This window comes from Chlamydotis macqueenii, chromosome W (assembly GCF_036417535.1).
Source record: "Chlamydotis macqueenii isolate bChlMac1 chromosome W, bChlMac1.mat, whole genome shotgun sequence".
Classification (NCBI taxonomy): domain Eukaryota; kingdom Metazoa; phylum Chordata; class Aves; order Otidiformes; family Otididae; genus Chlamydotis; species Chlamydotis macqueenii.
In genome coordinates this window covers 45,635,423-45,659,644 of record NC_141592.1, presented here as the reverse complement: position 1 = coordinate 45,659,644, position 24,222 = coordinate 45,635,423, and the positions used below count along the sequence as shown (strand labels likewise).

Sequence of the window (24,222 nt, the reverse complement as noted above, 5' to 3'; positions counted from 1 at the left end):
ACGTTTTACTCAAATGGGAAATGTGTGTGCATAAACCTGTCAAAACAAAAAACAGACAAAACCAAGGTTAACACCCCCCTCTTTTGTCTTTTTTTTTTTTTTTTCATTCTCTGTGTTGTAATTGCTGCGCAGGTACATGCAACCAGTTTGATTCACCAGTAAGGGCAATGGTGATGGCCTGTGAATCATCAGCAGCCACCACTTCAGCTGCAACTGGTCCTGGCTGCCCAGGGGGTGATACCAAACACCTGCACCGCAAACATTTGTGATACAGGGTTGGATTCAACATGGAGTGGGGGCATCATCCAAAAATACACAGATGCCAAAAGGCCTGCAGGGATCAGAATAAAGAGATCAGAATTCCCGCTCAGTGGTCAATGCAAATTTAGTGCCACTCGGAGTATTGCACCAGAGTGAGTGGTACTTTTATTGGCCTGGCGTGGTAATTTTTCATCAATAGGAGGGGTGTTTTGTCTCCTGCCACGGTGTGGTTGTTCAACACATGCATGGCGGTGGGCAGATGATCTACCCATCACATGCATTTTGTACCTGCTAATCTACGCAGCTGCTGTTTCAATAGGCCATTAAGGCGTCCCACCAATCCTGCACCCTGTGGGTGGTAAGGTCAATGCCACACCCACTGTCTCTCTCTCTCAGTGGCCCAATTTGCTACTGTATGATTTCTAAAATGAGAACCGTTCTCTGATTGTATTTTGATTGGTGTTCCATAGTATGTTTCAATCGTATCCAGGCAGCGAATAGTGGTATAAGCATTTGCATATCTACTAGCGGCCACTCACCAGGCACATAAGAAAAAAAAAAGGCTTGAGGTTTGAGACAAGAACAGGGAGAGATCCCTAAAGCTACCATTACAGGCAAAACAGCCTCAACCTGGGGAAAACTATTCATTTATTACTAAAACCAAAGCAGGATAATGAGAAAGGGAACAAGATAACTTTCCCCCACCCCTCCCTCTTCCCAGGCTTAATACCATCTCCACCTCCTTCCCCCGCCCCCTGAGCGGGACAGGGTGGGGGAGGGGGGGCAGGAAGAGGGAATGGGGGCCACGGTCAGCTAATCACACATTGCCTTTGCTGCAGTTTACTAAGAGGAAACCTACAATAATAACAAAATATAAGAACATTAATATATACAAAATGAACAATGTACAATTTCTCACCACCTGCTGTCCAAATGAACAATACTTTGTCTGTCTTTGGCCCAGCTCCCTGCACCTGCATGTTAACGAGACTTGGAAAGCCAGACAGTGTCCTTGGTCTCATTAACAAGAACTCTTATCATCAGGGTGTTTTTATCAACATTCTTCACATACAAAATCCAAAGCTACTGAGAGGAAAATTAACTCCATCCCTGCTGAAATCAGGACAGTATTCACCCCTTATTCTATACCATTTACTTCATGCTTATACGCACACAGACAGATTGCCTATACCTGTCTAGGAAACTTTGAATTTCCTCCAGACTATAATCCGTTAATTCGTCTGTTTGCACTGCCTGTCCGTTTCCACTTAAACATCTTATAACTTAACGCTGCGCCTTGCACAGCAACAATACCAACCAGGATGTATCACTTGTGCTAACGGGGTCGACCTGCGACACCACACACACAAAAACACTAAGCTATAGTACAAATATAAATCTGGAATAAGCTTACATCCACATCAACAACACTGAACAGTAACAAAAGTATGACACCGTCGACACAAAGGACACCCATACAATCATGCCACCTCTGTCACGATAAGTTAAAGCTCCAAAGACTGAGGGCTCCTTGCCCCCCACCCACATGGGACAATGCACTCTTGGACAGCATGCACTCCACTGACCAAGCCCCGTCCGCTTGCTCCTTACTCCTGGGACAGCACACTCTTGGCACAGCATGCACTCCACTGACCAAGCCCCATCCACTAACTCCTTACTTCCCACTCCCTGGGTCGTTTGTGCTACAGGAATCCCATCCTCGTCACCAATTTATGTAGCCGGTTTGTAGGATTCCTATGCACAAAGTTCACCCAACATAGGATATTTAAAAGCACAACAGTATTTATTGCTCTATTATAGCCTTGCATAAGCAGTTACCAGCATAAGCAGTTACAGTTCCTAGCAGAAGCAGTTACCAGCGTATTGTTTTCCCTTTGTGAGAGTCTTACCAACCCAACTAAGCCGGAGACACCGCCGAGCAGGAGGATGATGATCAGCGGGGTCAGAGCAGAGAAGGGAGGTAGGCACAACCCCTTCAGGGCGTCCCCTGTTGTTCATGGAGTGTGCTCTGGGTCCTTTCTCTCTCCCTCTGCTCTGAGCCACCTCTGTTTATCCCCTCAGCAGATTCAGTGGAAGAGTACTGACCAGGTGTTGGTGCACAGGTGGCCAGCGCATGCAGCAAGGCCTGCCAAGTACGTGCCCTGCTGGCTAACAGTGGTTCCCGGATAGCAGCATGTGATGGTTTAGCCCGAATCACCACACAGTTTCTCGCTCCCCCTCCCCCTCCCCAGGGGGATGGGGGAGAGAATTGGGAAGGAAGGAGAACTCGTGGGTTGAGATAAAGATAATTTACTCAAATAAAAAAGGGAAAACTACAATAATAACAGAATATAAGGATATTAAAAATATACAAAGTGAACAATATGTGTTTTCTCACCACCCGATGTCCCAATGACCGATACAGCCCGTCCCGAGCAGCGATCACGGAAACAAAACCGAGCAGCAAGCAAAGGAGCAAAAGGGAGCCAGCAAGGTAGAGGGAACGATGCCAGCAAAACGAGCAGGAAAGATGGATGCCAGGAAGGCAGATACCCACCCTCGCCTGCCCCCATGTGCATGACGTTTATGGCATGGAATACTCTCTTTGGCCAGTTTGGGTCAATTATTCTGTCTGTCTTTCTCCCAGCTTCCTGCATCTGCAAATTAGCGAGACTTGGAAAGCCAGATAGCGTCCTTGGTCTCATTCACAACAACTGGTATCATCAGGGTGTTTATCAACATTCTTCACACACAAAATCCAAAACATACCAGCTACTGAGAGGAAAAGTTAACTCCATCCCTGCCAAAACCAGGACACAGAAACATCCTGCTCAATAACAACCCTCCTAGCTCCCCTCTCTGAGATAACAACCCTCCTGGCTCCCCTCTCCAAGGTTGCGTTCTCACAGCTGTGTGCAGCTTGTAATTTCCCACAGTGGCCCTACATGGACCATCACTGAGATCCCTCACACAGTCACCTAAGCAAAGGTTTGGAAACTGGAAGGTTTTTCTTTTAAAAATTTTTGTGTCAGAGTTCAGGGATAAATGAAACTATACCAGACAGTAGATCTTTCAAGTGCTGTTTTGGTACTTCATATACTGATATTGAGGAATAAAGTTTTTTAGATTGAATGACTAGTAGAAGTTATTTCTAATTCAATTCCTAAAAGAATGCACAGGAACTCAAACTTGAAACACACTTGGCAGCTGGGAGATGGCTTCTATCTTCTCATAATGTCTCAATTTGATCTACTGAATCCAAGAGAATCTAATATGAGACAACTCACACTCTGAAGAACTGGGAGATGTAAACAAACCTATAAAAGCCTATCTTCTTAAGTAGGTCCAGTAAATGCAAATATTTCAATAGTATTTGAGTTGCAGATCCAGCAGGGTCTTAAAATATTTGTGATATTGTAACAATTCCAGTTATTAAAAACTATTAAAATGCATTTTTGCTGCTTTTATACAGTATGCATAAAAGGAGGAAATGCAGCAGTGTCATAATTTCAAATGCGAAGCAGTAATTTTTGATCACTTAAGCATGAAGGTAAAATCTGGAATCATTAGCAGAACATGAAGAAGAAAATCATAGAATCATAGAATCATAGAATGGTTAGGGTTGGAAGGGACCTTCAAAGGTCTTCTAGTCCAACCCCCCTGCAAGGAGCAGGGACATCTCCAACTAGATCAGGTTTCTCAGAGCCTCATCCAACTTGGCCTTGAACATTTCCAGGGATGGGGCTTCCACCACCTCTCTGGGCAACCTGTTCCAGTGTTCTACCACCCTCATTGTAAAAATTTTTTTCCTAATATCTAATCTAAATCTACCTCCCTCTATTTTGAGACCATTACCCCTAGTCCTGTCACAACAGGCCCTACTGAACAGTCTCTCCCTGTCTTTCTTGTAGGCCCCCTTGAGGTACTGGAAGACTGCTATCAGGTCTCCCCGGAGCCTCCTCTTCTCCAGGCTGAACAGCCCCAACTCTCTCAGCCTGTCCTCATAGGAGAGGTGCTCCAGCCCTTTTATCCTCTTTGTGGCCCTCCTCTGGACCCTCTCCAACTGGTCCATGTCCTTCTTGTGTTGGGGGCTCCAGAGCTGGACACAGTACTCCAGGTGAGGTCTCACCAGGGCAGAGTAGAGGGGCAGAATCACCTCCCTCGACCTGCTGGCCACGCTCCTCTTGATGCAGCCCAGGATGTGGTTGGCCTTCTAGGCCACAAGGGCACATTGCTGGCTCATGTTGAGCTTCTCATCTACCAGCACAGTAAGATACTGATACCATAGTGTAATATATTTCATCAGTTTAATGTTCTTGGTGCTCTGGTGTCTCAGGTCTATGAGAATTGGATTCATATAATCATAGAATCATTTAGGTTGGAACATACCCTTAAGGTCATCGAGTCCAACCATTAACCTAACACTGCCAAGTCCACCACTAAACCATTTCCCTAAGCACCACATCTACACTCTCTTAAATACCTCCAGGGATGGTGACTCAACCACTTCCCTGGGCAGCCTGTCCCTAGGCTTAATAACCCTTTCAGTGAAGAAATTTTTCCTAATATCTAATCTAAACCTCCCCTGCTGCAACTTGAAGCCATTTCCTATTCTCCTATCACTTGCTACTTGGGAGAAGAGACTGACGCTCACCTCACTACAACCTCCTTTCAGGTAGTTGTAGAGAGCAATGAGGTCTCCCCTCAGCCTCCTTTTCTCCAGACTAAACAATCCCAGTTCCCTCAGTTGCTCCTCATAAGACTTGTTCTCCAGACCCTTCACCAGCTTCGTTGCCCTTCTCTGGACATGCTCCAGCAACTCAATGTCCTTTTTGTTGGGGCCCAAAACAGAACACTGTATTCAAGGTATGGCCTCACCAGTGCCAAGTGCAGGAGGATAATCACTTCCCTACTCCTGCTGGCCACACTGTTCCTGATACAAGCCAGGATGCTTCTTGGCCACCTGGGCACACTGGCAGCTCATATTCAGCTGGCTATCGACTAGCACCCCCAGGTCCCTTTCTGCCTGGCAGCTTTCCAGCCACTCTTCCCCAAGCCTGTAGCGTTGCATGGGGTTGTTATGACCCAAGTGCAGGACCCAGCACTTGGCCTTGTTAACTCTCATACAATTGGCCTCAGCCCATTGATCCAGCCTGTCCAGACCCCTCTGCAGAGCCTTCCTACCCTCGAGCAATGTGTATTCCACCTAATACACTTTCACTATATCTCTGTGTTATCCAGGCAGTGCAGCATCAGAATGCAAATGAAATATGTGTGCCATTTCAGCTTGCATCAGCCAGGGTCACATCCTCTGCCTCCCCAGTGTGCTGTACAAGCCATGTGGGAGGAAGAGCTTCTGTGCATGTTCAGAGTCAGAGAGAAAAATCCTGACTCCTGCTCCTGGCAGACTGCTTTCCACGTGTCATTTTAGCAAGCAGAGGATGGAGTTATGCCAAATGTATGTGGTGTACACAGTATTCCCTAGAAACTTGAAAAAGTGTTAGATGAATTGCCTCATCCCTGTTAGGAGGCTGTTGGCTCATCAGAGATGATAATTATGTTTCTTGTTTTATCTATTTTGGAAGGAGTCAGTTTCTTTCATCAGATATGCATCTGTGGGAGTATGCTACCTATTCTCTAGTGACCTCGCTACAGATGTTCATCTTTATTTTATTTAGGGAACCTATCAGCAGCTGCTTCTGTCTGCTGTCATCTGCCATGCTTTCTCCCATATTTGTAGTATGTAGTTAGACGTAAGAATTACAAAACAAATACAAGAGACAACTCTAAGGAGCTAATTTAAGTCAAATGTAGTGAATGAAAACAAAATGCAATTAGTAGGGAAAGAGGAGGAAGAACAGAATTATACTGCTATATTAAATATTTTTGGCTCACTAGGTAAATATTTTAAGTATGCATTCTATGGCACTTACTCTTTTTAAGTCCTCCCTTTTCCCTCATTTGCTACTTTCCACTTATGTGACTCTGAGGAAAAGTGCCTTTGACTGAGATGGCTTTGTGGAAATATTAAATTAGTTTTAAGTTTTTAAGGAAGGAGAGAGGGAATTGGAGACTATGCCATATGGGAGAAGGCAGTGCCATGCAGTGGGAGGGAGGCTATGGAGTGGGTAGCCAGACTGGCATCATTGTTAGTCTTCAAAGAAAGGCCTTGATGGACACATGCAATCCTCAATGCTAATTACGAGAAATTCAGCAAAGAGGATAGGAAGGACCCAGCTGAAGAATTTGAATAGGGAATTGAATGAACAGAAGCAATAGAGATTATTTTTATTGCATAGCTTTGGCTGCCACACTTTGAGCCCGATGAACAGGCTCAGTTATTGTCACTGAAATGATATTTCATTATAATAACAACTGGGAGCAGAGATTGTTTGGAATAGGTAAAAGATATGTGGTTTTGGCCAACTTAAACTGAACTAGTATCTGGAAAGGTATCTGTAAAATAACATAAGAAAAAACCCCACAGATTCATGACTGGAAGAGTAGAAACTAAATAGGTAACAGCACAAAGAAGACTGCAAATAGGTAAGAATAGGGACCAAGAATGGGACTGGAAAAATGGAGCAATGAGAAGGCACTGCATACTGGCACGTTAAAATAGAAATCACAGGGGAGGTAGCCATGAAAGCAAGGTGGGATTGAGGAGGATTTAAGTCTACCAATAGAACTAGGAGATACAGCAGAGCACTTGCTACAAGACATTGTCAGGAACACCTTGTCATTTGGCTGGTAATCTGACCAGCATCATTCTTGCGTGCATGTGATGTTTTCTGCCACTGCTTTCTCTAACACATAGATAATTGAAAGGTCATTTTAATGCTACAATCATCCATCATTGATGAAGTCTGGTATCTTTGTTTGCTATGCCATATGCCACGGGTATATTCATCATGGAGCTTGCTTCATCATGTTATTGTTTCTTTTCTTTTTTAAAAATAATTTTGATTCCTCTCTGTTTTCTACCATGAGCTTTTTTTTTTCTGTGAATCTTGTGCTTATTCTTCTTCATCCATTTTTTAACTTTTCTAATCCGTGGGCTCACAGAGAACTTTCTGCCTTCTATATAGAGACTGCCAGAGCAAAAATTAGTTGTCAATTTCAAAGAAAAAATGTAAAAAAACCCAACTTCATACTTATCACACACATATGAAGACCATGAAGTTAGAAGTGATTAATCTTAAATTATATTTTATACTATGTCTATCCCCTTATGTTTGGTTTCAGATATGGTAAAAGTTAGGATCTAAGTTTTACATTATTACACTTGTATTCCGAAATCTGAAAAAAACCTTTACTACTTCAGTGAGTCTGAAGAGAACCACAGTGCAAAACAGTACATTTCTATGGCCAATAAATAAGTAGACCACTTGTTGTGGTTTAGAAGGAATTGGGGTAGCTGTGGTGCCTGTCATGGGGGCTGAAGTGACCACAGCATCTGTAGCGGGGATTGGAGTAGCCGCAGTGTCTGTAGTGGGGACTGGAGTATCTGCAGTGTCTGTCACCGGAGTTGGAGTATCCACAGTGCCTTCTACCAGGGTTGTGGCAGCCACAATATTCTTAAGTAGCTGTTTAAACCTAATCAAGATCAAGATCTGAGGTAGCTGCAAGAGACCTGCCAACGTGAACACGGTGGTTGCAGTATCTCAAGGGTATTCAAAATTCTCAAAAGCTGTTGAAATTAGCTTGGCCAAGTGGGGGAAGCTATAAACAGATGTTGCCCACGAGGCCTGGCTTCCCGGACCAAAACAACAGGTATAGTTCCAAACAGCGACCACGACATGGCTCCCAAAATACCCGAGTGGAGCCACCGCTGCCGCTTTGCTCTGCACACTGCCCACTGCCATTGAATACAAGTATGAAACTGGTCCCATTACCAGTGATCTCATCAAACAAATCAGTGCCACATAGCACAGCAGAGCGATACCTTTAATCCAACATACAGAATTGATAAACCGTGCATAAACACTGACAACCAGCATATACGGCAAGTAGGGTGCTACCCAGTACAGCTCTAAAACCAGCTCCGAGAGTAAGTAAAACAACATTGTGACCAGCGATGGCTAAACTGGCATAATGAATACTTGTAACAAATCTGTTTTCCACACACTGTGTTCAAACCTGTCCTTATCTCAACCTTTCGGGACTGACCAGGGTCTCGAAACTTGGATCCTCATATTAAAAATGAAAACACAAACCTGTCAGCCTGTCACAGAGGGTTTGATTATATAGGAAGAAAGAAGAGATGCTAAAATATCTTGTGCCCAAGCATATTAAAAACAAAAAAAAAACCCCAAAACACCACCAAAAAGAACCATGGGCAGTCTACCAAAGATGCTGGCAAGTCCAATTTTGTCCTCAGTAAAGAGACAATATCCAATCTTACAATTCAAGTCATAACAAAAAAAAAGAAATGCCACATCATAGCTTATTAAAAGACAGATGTTGTGCAATACAAAGTACTAAAATCTAAGTTCTACCTTACTATGTTTCAATTACAAAAGACAGTACTGTTTCAATTTGACTTGTTTCAGTGCACAAGCTGCATAGCAGAAGTAGCAGTGATGCAATAAATATGCAACAGAATTATATATTCTTACTTTATTGCTATCTACTCCTTGTTTAATAAGAAAACATTATGATATTGAGTCAAAGACTGCTAATTCATGAAAACAAGAGTTGTAAAAAAAGACACACACTTTGAAAACAGGCATTTATCAGGGAAGTCAGCAATTTAGTCAATATCAGTAGAAAGATTATGTTATGGGGTAACACAGGTATGAAGAGTATGTTCTTTAAAGATCAAATTATTGTAAGTCTTGGTGAAAATATGATCTGTTGGATACATATTTACCAGTAGGCATAGTCACTCTATAGCTTAATTTTTCTTTTGCTCTCCCCTTTTTATTGCTAGCTCCTCTCAGAACTCACAGAATTTTGAGATACTTGCATCTGCAGTTTGGCAGGATCTAGGTAAATAGGAAGCCTGGGGAAATAATTAGCAAAATAGTTATGCAGTGTGGTGGTTTAGCCCGGATCACCACACAGTTTCTCACTCACCCTCCCCCTACCCAGTGGGACGGGGGAGAGAAATTGGGAAGAAAGGAAAACTCGTGGGTTGAGATAAAAACAGTTTACTAAAAATACTAAAAACTACAAAGCTAACAGGATATAAGGATATTAATATATACAAAATATACAAAATGAACAATGTACAATTTCTCACCACCCGATGTCCGAATGACCGACGCAGCCCGTCCTGAGCAGCGATCACAGGAACAACACCGAGCAGCAAGCAAAGAGGGGAGAGCAAGCTAGCAAGGTAGAGGGAACGATGCCAGCAAGCAGGAGAGAAGAAAAGGATGCCAAGGGTGCCCAAAACGGATACCCGACAAGAATGCCAGAAAAGGAAAGGAATGTCCGAACAGAAAAGGAATACCCCCTCCCATGGGCAACCCCCACTTATATACTGAGCATGACGTTTATGGCATGGAATACTCTCTTTGGCCAGTTTGGATCAATTATTCTGTCTGTCTTTCACCCAGCTTCCCACATCTGCACGTTAACGAGACTTGGAAAGCCAGACAGTGTCCTTGGTCTCATTAACAACAACTCGTATCATCAGAATGTTTTTATCAACATTCTTCACACACAAAATCCAAAACACACCGGCTACTAAGAAGAAAATTAACTCCATCCCTGCTGAAACCAGGACAGTATCCACCCCTTATTCCATACCATTTACGTCATGCTTATAGATATACACACAGATATTGGCTACTTTCACCTAGAATCAAATCTCCTTGAGGTACACATCGGACTTCCCCATCCTCCCACATCACCCACCAAGTACATCCAGGTCCTTGAGCAAAAGCAATCCCACGGGTGGGTTTGCCTTTGCCCAGAGGAGGAATAACCCAGACTGTTTTCCCCAACATATTCCTTACATGCACCACAGGAACTTTATCACCATCTACAGTATTGTCGTAGTTCAGATTGGGCAGGGCCAGCTCGATTGATGGATCCCCGAGTGTTGACTAACCAAGTGGCTTTTGCTAAATGTTTGTCCCAGTTTTTGAAGGTTCCACCACCCATTGCTTTCAGTGTAGTTTTCAGCAGTCCATTGTACCGTTCAATCTTTCCAGAGGCTGGTGCATGATAGGGGATGTGGTATACCCACTCAATGCCATGCTCTTTGGCCCAGGTGTCTATGAGGTTGTTTCGGAAATGAGTCCCATTGTCTGACTCAATTCTTTCTGGAGTGCCATGTCGCCAGAGAACTTGCTTCTCAAGGCCCAACATGGTGTTTCGGGCGGTGGTATGGGGTACAGAATATGTCTCTAGCCACCCAGTGGTTGCTTCCACCATTGTAAGCACATAGCGCTTGCCTTGATGGGTTTGTGGGAGTGTGATGTAATCAATCTGCCAGGCCTCTCCATATTTATACTTCAGCCATCGTCCTCCATACCAAAGAGGCTTTAACCGCTTGGCTTGCTTAATTGCAGCGCATGTCTCACAGTCGTGGATAACCTGTGCAATAGTGTCCATGGTTAAATCCACCCCTCGATCACGAGCCCATTTGTATGTTGCGTCTCTTCCCTGATGGCCTGAGGTGTCTTGGGCCCACTGAGCTAAAAATAGTTCACCTCTGTGTTGCCAGTCTAAGTCCACTTGGGAAACTTTAATCTTAGCAGCCTGATCCACTTGCTGGTTGTTTTGATGTTCTTCAGTGGCTCGACTCTTGGGTACATGGGCATCTACGTGACGTACTTTTACAACAAGCTTCTCTAACCGGGCAGCAATATCTTGCCACAGTGCGGCAGCCCAGATGGGTTTGCCTCTGCGCTGCCAGTTGCTCTGCTTCCATTGCTTTAATCACCCCCACAAAGCATTTGCCACCATCCATGAGTCGGTGTAGAGATAGAGCTTTGGCCATTTTTCCCGTTCAGCGATGTCTAAAGCCAGCTGGATGGCTTTCACCTCTGCAAACTGACTCAATTCACCTTGGCCTTCAGTGGCTTCTGCCACTCGTAGTGTAGGACTCCACACAGCAGCTTTCCACTTCCGATGTTTTCCTACAATACGACAGGATCCATCAGTGAACAGGGCATATCGCCTCTCATTTTCTGGGAGGTTGTTGTATGGTGGGGCTTCTTCAGCACGTGTCACCTCTTCCTCTGGCGGCATTCCAAAATCTTTGCCTTCTGGCCAATCTGTGATTACTTCTAAGATTCCTGGGCGATTGGGGTTTCCTATTCGGGCTCGCTGTGTGCTCAGTGCAACCCATTTACTCCACATGGCATCAGTTGCATGATGTGTAGAGGGGACCTTCCCTTTGAACATCCAGCCCAGCACTGGCAGTCGGGGTGCCAGGAGGAGCTGTGCTTCAGTACCAATCACTTCTGAAGCAGCTCGAACTCCTTCGTATGCTGCCAGTATCTCTTTTTCAGTTGGAGTATAATGGGCCTCAGATCCTCTATATCCCCGGCTCCAAAAGCCTAGGGGTCGACCTCGAGTCTCTCCTGATGTTCTCTGCCAAAGATTCCAGGTAGGGCCATTCTCCCCGGCTGCGGTATAGAGGATGTTTTTCACATCTTGTCCTGTCCGGACTGGCCCAAGGGCTACTGCATGAACAATCTCCTGTTTAATTTGTTCAAAGGCTTGTCGTTGTTCAGGGCCCCATTTAAAATCATTCCTCTTTCAAGTCACTTCATAGAGAAGGCTTACAATCATACTGTAATTTGGAATATGCCTTCTCCAGAAACCCACAATGCCTAAGAAGGCTTGTGTTTCCTTTTTGTTAGTCGGTGGAGCCATAGCTGTTATTTTGTTGACCACATCCATTGGAATGTGACGACGTCCGTCTTGCCATTTTACTCCTAAAAACTGGATCTCTTGTGCAGGCCCTTTGACATTGCTTTTTTTTATTGCAAAACCGGCTTTCAGAAGGATTTGGATTATTTTCTCCCCTTTCTCAAAAACTTCTGCTGCTGTGTTGCCCCATACGATGATGTCATCAATGTATTGCAGATGTTCTGGAGCCCCACCCTTTTCTAGTACAGTCTGGATCAGTCCATGGCAAATGGTGGGGCTGTGTTTCCACCCCTGGGGCAGTCGATTCCAGGTATACTGGACACCCCTCCAAGTGAAAGCAAACTGTGGCCTGCATTCTGGTGCCAAAGGGATGGAGAAGAACGCATTGGCAATATCGATGGTGGCATACCACTTGGCTGCTTTTGACTCCAGTTCATATTGAAGTTCTAGCATGTCTGGCACGGCAGCACTCATTGGTGGTGTAACCTCATTTAGGCCACGATAGTCCACTGTTAGTCTCCATTCTCCATTAGATTTTCTCACTGGCCATATGGGACTGTTAAAGGGTGAGCGGGACTTGCTGATCACTCCCTGGCTCTCCAGTCGACGAATCAGCTTGAGGATGGGTATTATGGAGTCTCGGTTGGTGCGATATTGCCGCCGGTGCACCGTGGTAGTAGCAATTGGTACCTTTTGTTTTTCAACCTTCAGCTTTCCCACAACAGAAGGGTCCTTTGAAAGTCTGGGCAAGATGGACAGCTGTTTATTTTTCTCTGTCTCCAGAGTGGCTATACCAAAAGCCCACCGGTACCCTCTTGGGTCTTTGAAATACCCACTCCTGAGGTAATCTATGCCAAGAATGCATGGAGCATCTGGGCCAGTCACTATGGGGTGCTTTTGCCACTCATTCCCAGTCAAACTTACTTCAGCCTCCAATACAGTCAGCTCTTGGGATCCTCCTGTCACTCCAGAAATACAAATGGGTTGTGCCCCTTTATAGCTTGATGGTATTAGGGTACACTGTGCACCAGTGTCTACTAGAGCTTTATACTCTTGTGGGTCTGATGTGCCAGGCCATTTAATCCACACAGTCCAATAAACTCTGTTGTCCCTCTCCTCCGCCTGGCTGGAGGCAGGGCCCCTCTAGTCCTGTTTATAATATTTTCTATTCACTTTCTGTGAGTATGAATCAGAAGTTCCTTCCATAGGATCAGAGGTGAGATCAGCCCTTCTACGCTGTCTGGGGAACTGCCCACTGGAGACTGGAGCAGCAAATTGCCTGGAAGAACCTCCCTTTGTGATTGTCTTACCTCGCAACTCACGTACACGTGCCTCCAGGGCTGAGGTAGGCTTTCCATCCCACTTCCTCATATCCTCTCCTTGGTCACGCAAGGTAAACCATAGGTCATCTCGTCACGTGTACCGTCTCCCTTGAGCAGGAGGATGATGAGGTCTTCTTCTAATAGCTGAGATATTGGTCCGTGCAGGTGGGGAGCAAGAATCTTCGAGTTTCTGACACACCTCAGATAGTTTTTCTAACAGTTTTTCAAACTGGCTTTCAGATTTCTCAGTCAGTCTTTCTATAGCTGAGACACAGGCCCGCATCGGGGAAGAGAGATTGTCTTCATATTGTCGGAGCTGGTTACCCACTGCACGTACTGGTGGCATCTCATCATCTTTCCAACTCATTGCTGCCAATGAGTTGGCATACGATGATGGTGCACTCTGTACAAATTTCCGCCACATGGGTCGGGTGCATTCAATTTCATCTGGATCTACGGATGTCCGTGGGTCATCCAGGTTATGATAAATCAGCTCCCGAACAGCTAATTCCCTCAGAAACTGGATACCTCTCTCCATGGTGGTCCACTTGCTTGGGTGGCATACACTATCTTCCTTAAAGAAATACCTGTCCCTCACACCTGACAGGAGTCACCTCCAGAGGCTGCAGGCTGCTGACTCTCTTCCAATCGCCCTGTCAATGGCTGCTTCCCTAGACAGAGATCCCAGCTGCCTGGCTTCCCTGCCTTCTAATTCCAGGCTACTGGCCCCACTGTCCCAGCATCGGAGCAACCAGGTGACAAGTTGCTCACCTTGATTACGGCTGAAATCTTTTCGCATATCTCGCAGCTCACTCAGGGATAGGGATCGGGTGACTACCTCTCCTTCTGCCTCTCCCTGATCATGTGATGGGCCTGGTTCATCATCATCTTTCACTCTGCGAACTGATTTTTTGGTGTATTTCTTCTGTACAGGGGCAACTGATACTGGTGTAGATTGGTTTTTCGGTTTCTCTTTGGTACTGCTTGCCGAGGTTTGAGTAGCCACAGTGCCTGGCATGGGGGCCGAAGCAATCGCAGTGCCCGTAGCAGGGGCTGGGGTAGCTGCAGCGCCTGCCGTAGCGGCTGAAGTAGCTGCAGTATTTGTAGCAGCAGTTTGAGTAGCCACAGTGTCTGTTGCGGGGGTTGGAGGAGCCATAATACTTTTAAAAAACTGTTTAAACTTCATCAATATCAAGATCTGAGATAGCTGCAAGAGACTTGTCACCATGAACACGGTGGTAGGGGTATCCAAAGGGTATTCAAAATTCTCAAAAGCTGTTGAAATTAGCTTGGTGAGGTGGGGAAAGCTGTAAACAGATGTTCCCCCTGCGGCCTGGCTTCCCGGAACAAAACAACAGGTATAGTTCCAAACAACACCCACAAGATGGCTCCCGAAATACCCGGGTGGAGCTGCCTCTGCCTCCTCGCTCTGCACACTGCCTGCCGCCATTGAGTACAGATATGAAAATGGTCCCATTACCAGCAATCTCACTAAACAAATCAGTGCCGCATAGCACAGCAGAACGATACCTTTGATCCAACACACATCATTGATAAAGCGTGCACAAACACCGACAAACAGAAAATACGGCAAGTAGGGTGCTATCCAATACAGCTCTAAAAACAACTGCGAGAACAAATAAAACAACATTGTGCCCAGCGATGACCAAACCGGCTTAATGAACACTTGTAACAAATCTGTTTTCAACACACTGTGTTCAAACCTGTCATTATCTCAACCCTTCGGGACTGACCGGGGCTTGAACCTTGGATCCTCAGACTAAGGTCTGATGATCTCACGACTGATCTAGTGAGGCCACTTTGTGCCCCACGTTGGGCGCCAAAAAGACTGTGGTGGTTTAGCCTGGATCACCACACAGTTTCTCACTCACCCTCCCCCTACCCAGTGGGACGGGGGAGAGAAATTGGGAAGAAAGGAAAACTCGTGGGTTGAGATAAAAACAGTTTATTAAAAATACTAAAAACTACAAAGCTAACAGGATATAAGGATATTAATATATACAAAATATACAAAATGAACAATGTACAATTTCTCACCACCCGATGTCCGAATGACCGACGCAGCCCGTCCTGAGCAGCGATCACAGGAACAACACCGAGCAGCAAGCAAAGAGGGGAGAGCAAGCTAGCAAGGTAGAGGGAACGATGCCAGCAAGCAAGAGAGAAGAAAAGGACGCCAAGGGTGCCCAAAACGGATACCCGACAAGAATGCCAGAAAAGGAAAGGAATGTCCGAACAGAAAAGGAATACCCCCTCCCATGGGCAACCCCCACTTATATACTGAGCATGACGTTTATGGCATGGAATACTCTCTTTGGCCAGTTTGGATCAATTATTCTGTCTGTCTTTCACCCAGCTTCCCGCATCTGCACGTTAACGAGACTTGGAAAGCCAGACAGTGTCCTTGGTCTCATTAACAACAACTCGTATCATCAGAATGTTTTTATCAACATTCTTCACACACGAAATGCAAAACACACCAGCTACTGAGAAGAAAATTAACTCCATCCCTTCTGAAACCAGGACATGCAGTGACAGTATTTCTTTCCTGGAATAACTGACTTGCATTAATAGCAACAACAAAAACACCCCCACCCCCCAAAACATCGAAACAAACAAAAAAAAACAACCCGAAAACCCAACTAAACAAAAACCCACCACCCCACCAAAAATGGACAGTAACATCCAACTCTGACTGGCATGTTTGAAACAATGCTGGAAAAAAATTTAACCACACTGTAATGTTAGATGCCTTCCTTCTTTGGTTAAAAATTCACAGTCTACATTACCTTTTTACTTTTCCACTAAGCCCTTCTGCACTCTGGGATAGCTAAAGACATTCAGTGTGTATTGATGAGAGGTATCTTGCAGATGCTCAAGAGCTCCTATGTTTGGACTGATGTGCTGCACACAGTGTCTCTGTTAAAAGCAGATCGCCTGTTACATTCCTTGAAATCCTCATAAGTCAATCCATGTGATCTTATGTTAGCAGCAGGATTTTAGCTTCCACAGGATATACTGCCTTTGCCTCTTCCAAGCATTAGGGCTGTGGTATCTTCTCTCACACCGTGCTTTTAAGGTTTCTAAAGTCTGATTTGTTTAGAAAGCAGACAGTGAACACCGGAAGGCCTGAAAATGTAAACTTTTGTCACTATATTTTAATGTAACCTGAATCTTCACAGAATCACAGAATGATTGAAGTTAGAGATCTCTGGAGATTGTCTAGTTCAGCCAGCGCCCTTGCTCAAAGGAGAATCAACTAAAGCAGGTTGCTTCAGATCTTGTCCAGTTGGGTTTTGAATATTCAGTCTCCAGGGATGGAGAAGTGAATACGTCTTACCTAAACTGCAGATTATTATTTCCTAATAGTTGCACAAGGAGAGCCCATACTGCCCCATATCCCAAGTTTGTATTTTACTATTTCCTAATAGAGGTTGCTGGAGAGTGTCCAGGGAAGGGCAATGAAGCTGGTGAGGGGTCTGAAGAACAAGTCTTATGAGGAGTGACTGAGGGAACTGGGATTGTTTAGTCCAGAGAAGAGCAGGCTGAGGGGAGACCTCATTGCTCTCCACAACTACCTGAAAGGAGGTTGCAGGGAGGCGGGTGTTAGTCTCTTCTCCCAAGTAACAAGTGATAGGACAAGAGGAAATGGCCTCAAGTTGTGGCAGGGGAGGTTTAGATTGGATATTAGGAAACACTTCTTTACTGAAAGAGTGGTTGGGCACTGGAACAGGCTGCCCAAGGCAGTGGTGGAGTCACCATCCCTGGAAGTATTAAAAAAAACATGTAGACATGACACTTCAGGACATGGTTTAGTAGGCATGGTGGTGTTGGGTTGGCGGTTGGACTTGATGATCTTGGAGGTCTTTTCCAACCTTAATGATTCTATGAAATTATCCTGCATATTCTAGTTCCACCAGGTTTTTTTTTCTGAAGTTACTCTTCTAAGAACAGAAACTTTTTTTAAAATGTTTTTCTGGTCCTGTAGTAATGTTTCAAAAATGTTTTAAATATCTGTGCTTTTATCACATGAATACAACATGCAAATGTAACCTTTTCCCTATTTTTCAATAGTAGACACATTAGGTATTTGTTTAACCTTGACAAGAAGACAAAAGCAAAGAGGTTTCCCTTCACAAAAAGGGACAGAGGAACAGTCAGCTGAATCCGAACACACACATTCTCCATCAAGCCACCTCTGAAGTCAGTTGGCGTGCTGTATCTTTGAATGCATTTTAAAGAGATAGCACTGATAAATGTAAAAGGATGTACTCACAAATTAAGAAGATAATATTTACTGACTAACCTTCATTACTACAGTTCCTCTAATAACATGATCCTGAGTCCCATAATAAAATTCATCTTTTGCATCAAAGTAGAAGTTCTCTTTGTCAGGACTAATAGCCTTTAGGAGTTTGACAATATTATTGGAATACAGAGTACTAGCCTGAGTAGCCATTCTGCTAGGCAGATCTGTGTAGCCAATGTGTGTAACACCCTGGGGAAAAAAAAAATTAAAATAAAATCAAGTAAAATATTAAGGATTAGTTCAATCTCTGAAGAAGCAGCATCTCTTCCAATACATACTTCCGGAAATACATATCCAAACTGTTTAATTTCTTTCTGTTTTTAACTCCAGCTAAAACTGTAACCTGTTGTGTTGGTTTTGTTTAGTGCAGGGGGGGCTACGGTGGCAGCTTTTGCAAGAAGCTGCTAGAAATTTCCCCTTTGTCCAGTGGATTCGGCCAGGTCTAGGGCAGACCCACCACTGGCCAGGGCCAAGCCAATTGGTGGCGGAATGATCCCTGATAATGCCTCTGCGATAACGTATTTAAGAAGGGGAAAAATAAAAAAAAAATAAAAAAGGAAAGAAGATGTGAAGAAGCCGAAGTGTGAGCCTTGTGGGACTTGTGGCCCTTAACCTCTGGCCTCCCACCGAGGAGTCGTCTGGGCTCAGCCTGGCTGCAAGAAGTGGAGAGAGGAGATGTGAAGAGAACCTGAGAGGCGTCTGCCTGAGCCTGATTGTGAAGAAGAATTTCTTGTGAGAGGAATGGCTGCAGATGCCAAGGTCAGTAAAGAAGGAGGGGGAGGAGTAATCTTACTCCCAGCAGAGATTCCCCTGCAGCCTGTGGTGAAGACCATGGTGAAGCAGGCTGTCCCCCTGCAGTCCATGGAGGCCCATGGAGGAGAAGATGTTCACCTGCAGACCGTGGAGGGACCCCACGCCGGGGCAGGCAGATGCCTAAAGGAGACTGGCCCATGGAGGGCCCACGCTGGGGCAGCCGTTCTGGAGTGACTGCACCCCATGGAAAAACGACCCATGCCGGAGCAGTTTATGAAGGACTGTAGCCTGTGGGAGGGACCCTATGATGGAGCAGGGGAGGAATGTGAGGAGTTTCGGTCGTGGCTGCCTCCACGCCGAGATGCCCCTGGCCAAGGACCTGCTGCACCCTTCCCTCGAGGAGGAGAAGAGGAAGCACAAGAAGAAGCGGCTGGTGCAGAGCCCCATCTCCTACTTCATGGACGTCAAGTGTCCGGGTTGCTACAAGATCATGACGGTGTTCAGCCACACTCAGATCGTGGTTTTGTGCGTGGGTTGCTCGACCGTGCTGTGCCAGCCCACGGAGGGCAAGGCCAGGCTGACAGAAGGCTGCTCCTTCAGACGAAAGCAGCATTAAGCCACGGGAGCGGGGATGGACAGGACTACGCATGCAGAGGGCCGGGAGCAGGGGCTGCCACCGCGGAGCTGCGCGTCCACGAAACGGCCGGCCGCGGCCGCGACTCATGCTGTCCCTGTAGCCCCAGCCGTCTTGCAGTCAATAAATTTTGGATAAAATTTTTTTTTAACAAAAAAAAAATTTTTCCCCCAACACAAGAAGGACATGGACCAGTTGGAGAAGGCCACGAAGATGATAAAAGGGCTGGAGCACCTCTCTTATGAGGACAGGCTGAGAGAGTTGGGGCTGTTCAGCCTGGAGAAGAGGAGGCGCCGGGGAGACCTTACAGCAGTCTTCCAGTACCTCAAGGGGGCCTACAAGAAAGATGGGGAGATGCTGTTCAGTAGGGCCTGTTGCGATAGGACAAGGAGTAATGGTTTTAAAATAGAGGGGGGTAGATTTAGATTGGATATTAAGAAAAAAATTTTTACAATGCGAGTTGTAGAACACTGGCACAGGTTGCCCAGAGAGGTGGTGGAAGCCCCATCCCTGGAAACATTCAAGGCCAGGCTGGATGAGGCTCTGAGAAACCTGATCTAGTTGGAGATGTCCCTGCTCCTTGCAGGGGGGTTGGACTAGATGACCTTTGAAGGTCCCTTCCAACCCTAACCATTCTATGATTCTATGATTCTATGAGTTCTTCCCCCGAGGAGGAAGGAGTGGCAGAAAGTTACATATGATGAACTGACCATAACCCCCATTCCCTCTTCCCCCTTGTGCCTCTCAGGGTAGGGGGAAGGAGGTAGAGATAATTTAAATTAAGTTAACCTCGGGAAGAGGGAGGGGTGGGGGGAAGTTACCTTGTTCTTTTTCTCATTATCCTGCTTTGTTTTTAATAATAAACGAATACTTTTCCCCAAGTCGAGTCTGTTTTGCCTGTAATGGTAACTTTAAGAATCTCTCCCTGTCCTTATCTCAAACCTCGAGCCTTTTTTCTTATATCATCTCCCCCTATTCCCTTGGAGGGTGGGGGGAGTGAGAGACTGCATAGCTTGGTCCTGAGCAGGGCTAAACTATGACACCTGCAGCTCTAACATTATTAGTTGGGGGTAGGATTATTCACAACAGTTACAAAATTCAACATGATCAAACCAAACACCTTAAATGCTATTAGCAACAAGCCTACAGAGTGAGGAGATCATACTGGTGCAAGAGCTTGTCCTCTCCAAATCCTACCATTCTCTCAGAATTTAACTGATGATCTCCCGACTGATCTAGCCAGGCCCCTTTGTGCCCCATGTTGAGTGCCAAAAAGACAGTGATGGTTTAGCCCTAGTCACCACACAGTTTCTCACTCACCCTCCTCAGTGGGATGAGGGAAAAAATTGGGAAGAAAGGAAAACTTGTGGGTTGAGATGAAGACAGTTTATGAGAATAGCAAAGGAAAACTAAAATAATAACAGAATATAAGGATACTAAAATATGCACAATGAACAATATATGTTTTCTCACCACCCGATGTCCCAATGACCAATACAGCCTGTCCTGAGCAGCGATCACAGAAGCGAAAACCGAGCAGCAAGCAAAGGAGTGAGAGGGAGCCAGCAAGGGATGCCAGAGATGCTCCCTCCCCGGGCAACCCCCACTTATATACTGAGCATGACATTTATGGCATGGAATACTCTCTTTGGCCAGTTTGGGTCAATTATTCTGTCTGTATCCCTCCCAGCTTCCTGCATCTGCACATTAGCGAGACCTGTAAAACCGGACAGTGTCCTTGATCTCATTAACAACAACTCATATCATCAGAGTGTTTTATCAATATTCTTCACACATGAAATCCAAAACACACCAGCTACTGAGAGGAAAATTAACTCCATCCCTGCCGAAACCAGGACACCACTTTATTATTATTATTGTCCTGATCATAATGCAAATGTCTAGAAATAAAAAATGTGCATGATTTGTTTGAAATTTATAAATTTAACCCAAACAGGATGATATTGTATCAGCCAAAAAAAAACTTAATTAGAAATAGCTTATGTACAAAAGTAAAGCTGATATAATGAGTTTAGGCAAGATTTGTAGAGGATCAATAACTGGAAAAAAAACAGAGAAGCCTTGAGATGTTTAAGTCCTTCTTCAGTTCTGAAAATAAAGCAAGTGTCAAAGTTAGTGCAGGCTAAATAATGATCAATATTATTACCAAAAAGGAAATTCAGTTTTATCAGTCAGAAGTTTAAATAGCACAAGGAAAGACAGTTCTTAAATCACACTCAGTCTTGTTTTTAATTGAATTGGTGTTAGTATTCTAAGATTCTACTTGTTTAAATGGTGCCTAATAGGTTTTAACTTGATAGTGCCCCTTTCACAGTGAAGCACCCAAAACATCTCTTGCATAGTAGCTTCTAGGTGACACAAGCCATCAGCTTTCTGGATTTCAAACCTCTCCACTCTTCCAAGAATTCCTTTGGGAATTTTATCTGAAATTTTCATGCAATAGTTAAAGGCCCCAGGAAACAAAGCTAGAAAGAGTAATAACAATGTTATAAACAACATAGACATGAAGGGGACAAGTCATAGCTTGACTTCAGAGAACCACAGAATGGTTGAGGTTGGAAGGGACTTCTGGAGGTTATCTGGTCCAACATCCCTCAGCCTATGACCATGTCCAGACACCCTTTGAATATCTCCAAGGATGGGGACTCCATAACCTCTCTGGGCAACCTGTTCCAGTGTTTGATCACCCTCACAGAAAAAAAAAAAAAAGTGTTTTCTTGTGTTCAGATTGAATTTCACATGTTTTAATTTGTACCCATTGCCTTTTTTCCTGTCAGTGGGCACTATTGAGAAGAGCCATCAGGTATGGACAAGTTACTCACTCCCAACCTGGAAATTTTGGTGAGAAGCTGGAACAAAATAAAGGGAATCTCATCTCTCTCAAACCCCCAAAATCCTCTTCCCTCATCCCAAGAACCTGGAACAGTAACCCTGTCTGCACCCCATGAGACTGATTCGATTGATTTTAAAACCCCAATCAGGAACCCCCCTGTGCCGTCCCTTTTAGGTGAGCCAGGGGACAGCCAGTGGGTCCACTTAAGAAGGCTCACAGAAAACAGCAAAGGAGACTTGTTGATAACTTTTCCTCTAGGGTCCTTTAAGACTGCAGTTACTTTCCTAGTAGACACTGGAGCCCAAATGTCAGCTCTCTGGATGGATGTTGCTGATAACAATGGGATAGTTGCCAATAAGAAACTGATTTGGGTTACTGTTGACGCGGAAGTAACGGACACTGCTGACGACCAATATGATCAAGCAAATGCCAATTTATTGTTGATACATCCCGGTTAATATAGCCCTTCTAATTCCGTATCATGCGCAAGCTCTCTACTAATTGGTTAACTATATCATGCACGCGCTCCTAGCTAAAGTATGATTCGTTAAGTCTCTATGTTCACGCGCACGGCTCTCTCCACCTGCACCTTGCTTCACGTTCAGCCCCCAGTCACGTATGCCAGCTGTTTTCCTTCTTCTCAAGGTTGCTTCGTTTACTTTCTCACAGGAAGCTTCATTACTTTCTCACAGGCGGCCTCATTATTTTCTCACAGGTGGCTTCAGTACTTTCTTACAGGCAGCTTCAGTACTTTCTCACAAGCGGCTTCAGTGATGTCCTTGAGGCCTGCTGCTCACAAACATAACAATTCCATTCGGTCTGGATTGTTCACTAAGTGCCCCTGGTACTCCAGGTATCCAACAAATCCCCCTTTTTGTTTTGAACAATCCAGACCCACTTTCATCATACGTTCCATAGCTTTCACAAAGCATTTTAAAATATACCCCAAAATCATCAGTGTCAACAGCAAACCCGTCAATAATACCAACCCATAAACTATCAAATCTTTTAGCCAGCCTGTGACCCCCAAGGATTTCAACCAGTCTGTTAACCTGCTTTCCACTTGTATTGCATGCATGTTGCGTCGTAACTCTGCCAACTGATAGCGTATCGACTTAGAGTGATCAGAAACATTCATGCAACACATACCTTCAAAATCTTCACATCCATGTCCATGCGCTAAGAACAAAAAATCAATGGCTGCTAGATTCTGCAAAAATATCATGACGCATGCTATCCATGTCTTCTAATAATCCTGATAACATGCTAGAAGTTAAATTCATTTGCTTTTGTGCCCAACAAGCTAATTTATTTAAGTTAGCTAAAGTTTTTGCAGTTGCTGCCCAAGGAACAAATAAAGATAATCCTATCCGCTCAGCTGTACCCAACAGGGTTAAATTGCCGTCACAATGGGGAGTCAATACTTTTAGTGACCTTCTTGCTCGCGTATGATTCCATAATGTTCTCATAGATGGAGCAAACACTATCAATTTTCCAAAATAACATGGTCCTCCTATAGCCCTTTTTGGTACTCCTGACCTTATTTTACTACAATATCAACTAGGTTCATGTAGGCCTCTACTGAATCTCCCCTTTTTTTTTTTTTTTTTTTTTTTTTTTTTTTTTTTTTTGATTAGCCAGATTGTCTGTATTGAGTTGTTAATCATTTTTTGCAAGCATGGTATGTTAATGATTATGCCTAGTATGATGCCTAGTATCACAATTCCGATTTTAACCAAGGACAGCAACCACCCAATTATGCCACACACAAGCATAGTTAATAAAATTACTGATCACACGTTATACATATTCATTATTATGAAGCAAAGCTAAGTTTCACTACCTTCTAGTAATTTTCTACTATAACATTTTTCTACTATTATAGATATAACAACTCCAGTAACTTTCTTATCTATAAGAGCAATTACTAGTTTTCTGCAGGCCTCTGTTGAAACAAGCCATAAATTCTGCTAACAATGTTTTGTATCTTAAAGCTTCCCTTCTCATTCCATGGCTTTCTTCCTGAGAGCATGATTGCATTCCTCCCCCAAGGTCAGTGTGCTTTCACTGATACCGTACTGGCTCAGCGAAATACCACATCTCCCCCTTCTTTGTTTATGAGAAGAGGCTTGTTTCAACACTTTATCTATTAAAGTCTGCACACATTTTAAGACACAGAATATAGATCAAAATACATCTATAAAAGGAATGAATAAGCATCCTACAGCTATTAGTA

The 24,222-nt window shown here is 44.5% G+C and overlaps 2 pseudogenes; one reads left to right on the top strand and one right to left on the bottom strand.

Annotated features, from left to right (window-relative positions):
• Positions 1–7,192: 7,192 nt before the first annotated feature.
• LOC147596746 (C-C motif chemokine 28-like) lies at positions 7,193–23,156 on the bottom strand (annotated as a pseudogene).
• LOC147596747 (small ribosomal subunit protein eS27-like pseudogene) lies at positions 18,838–19,273 on the top strand (annotated as a pseudogene).
• Positions 23,157–24,222: the final 1,066 nt, after the last annotated feature.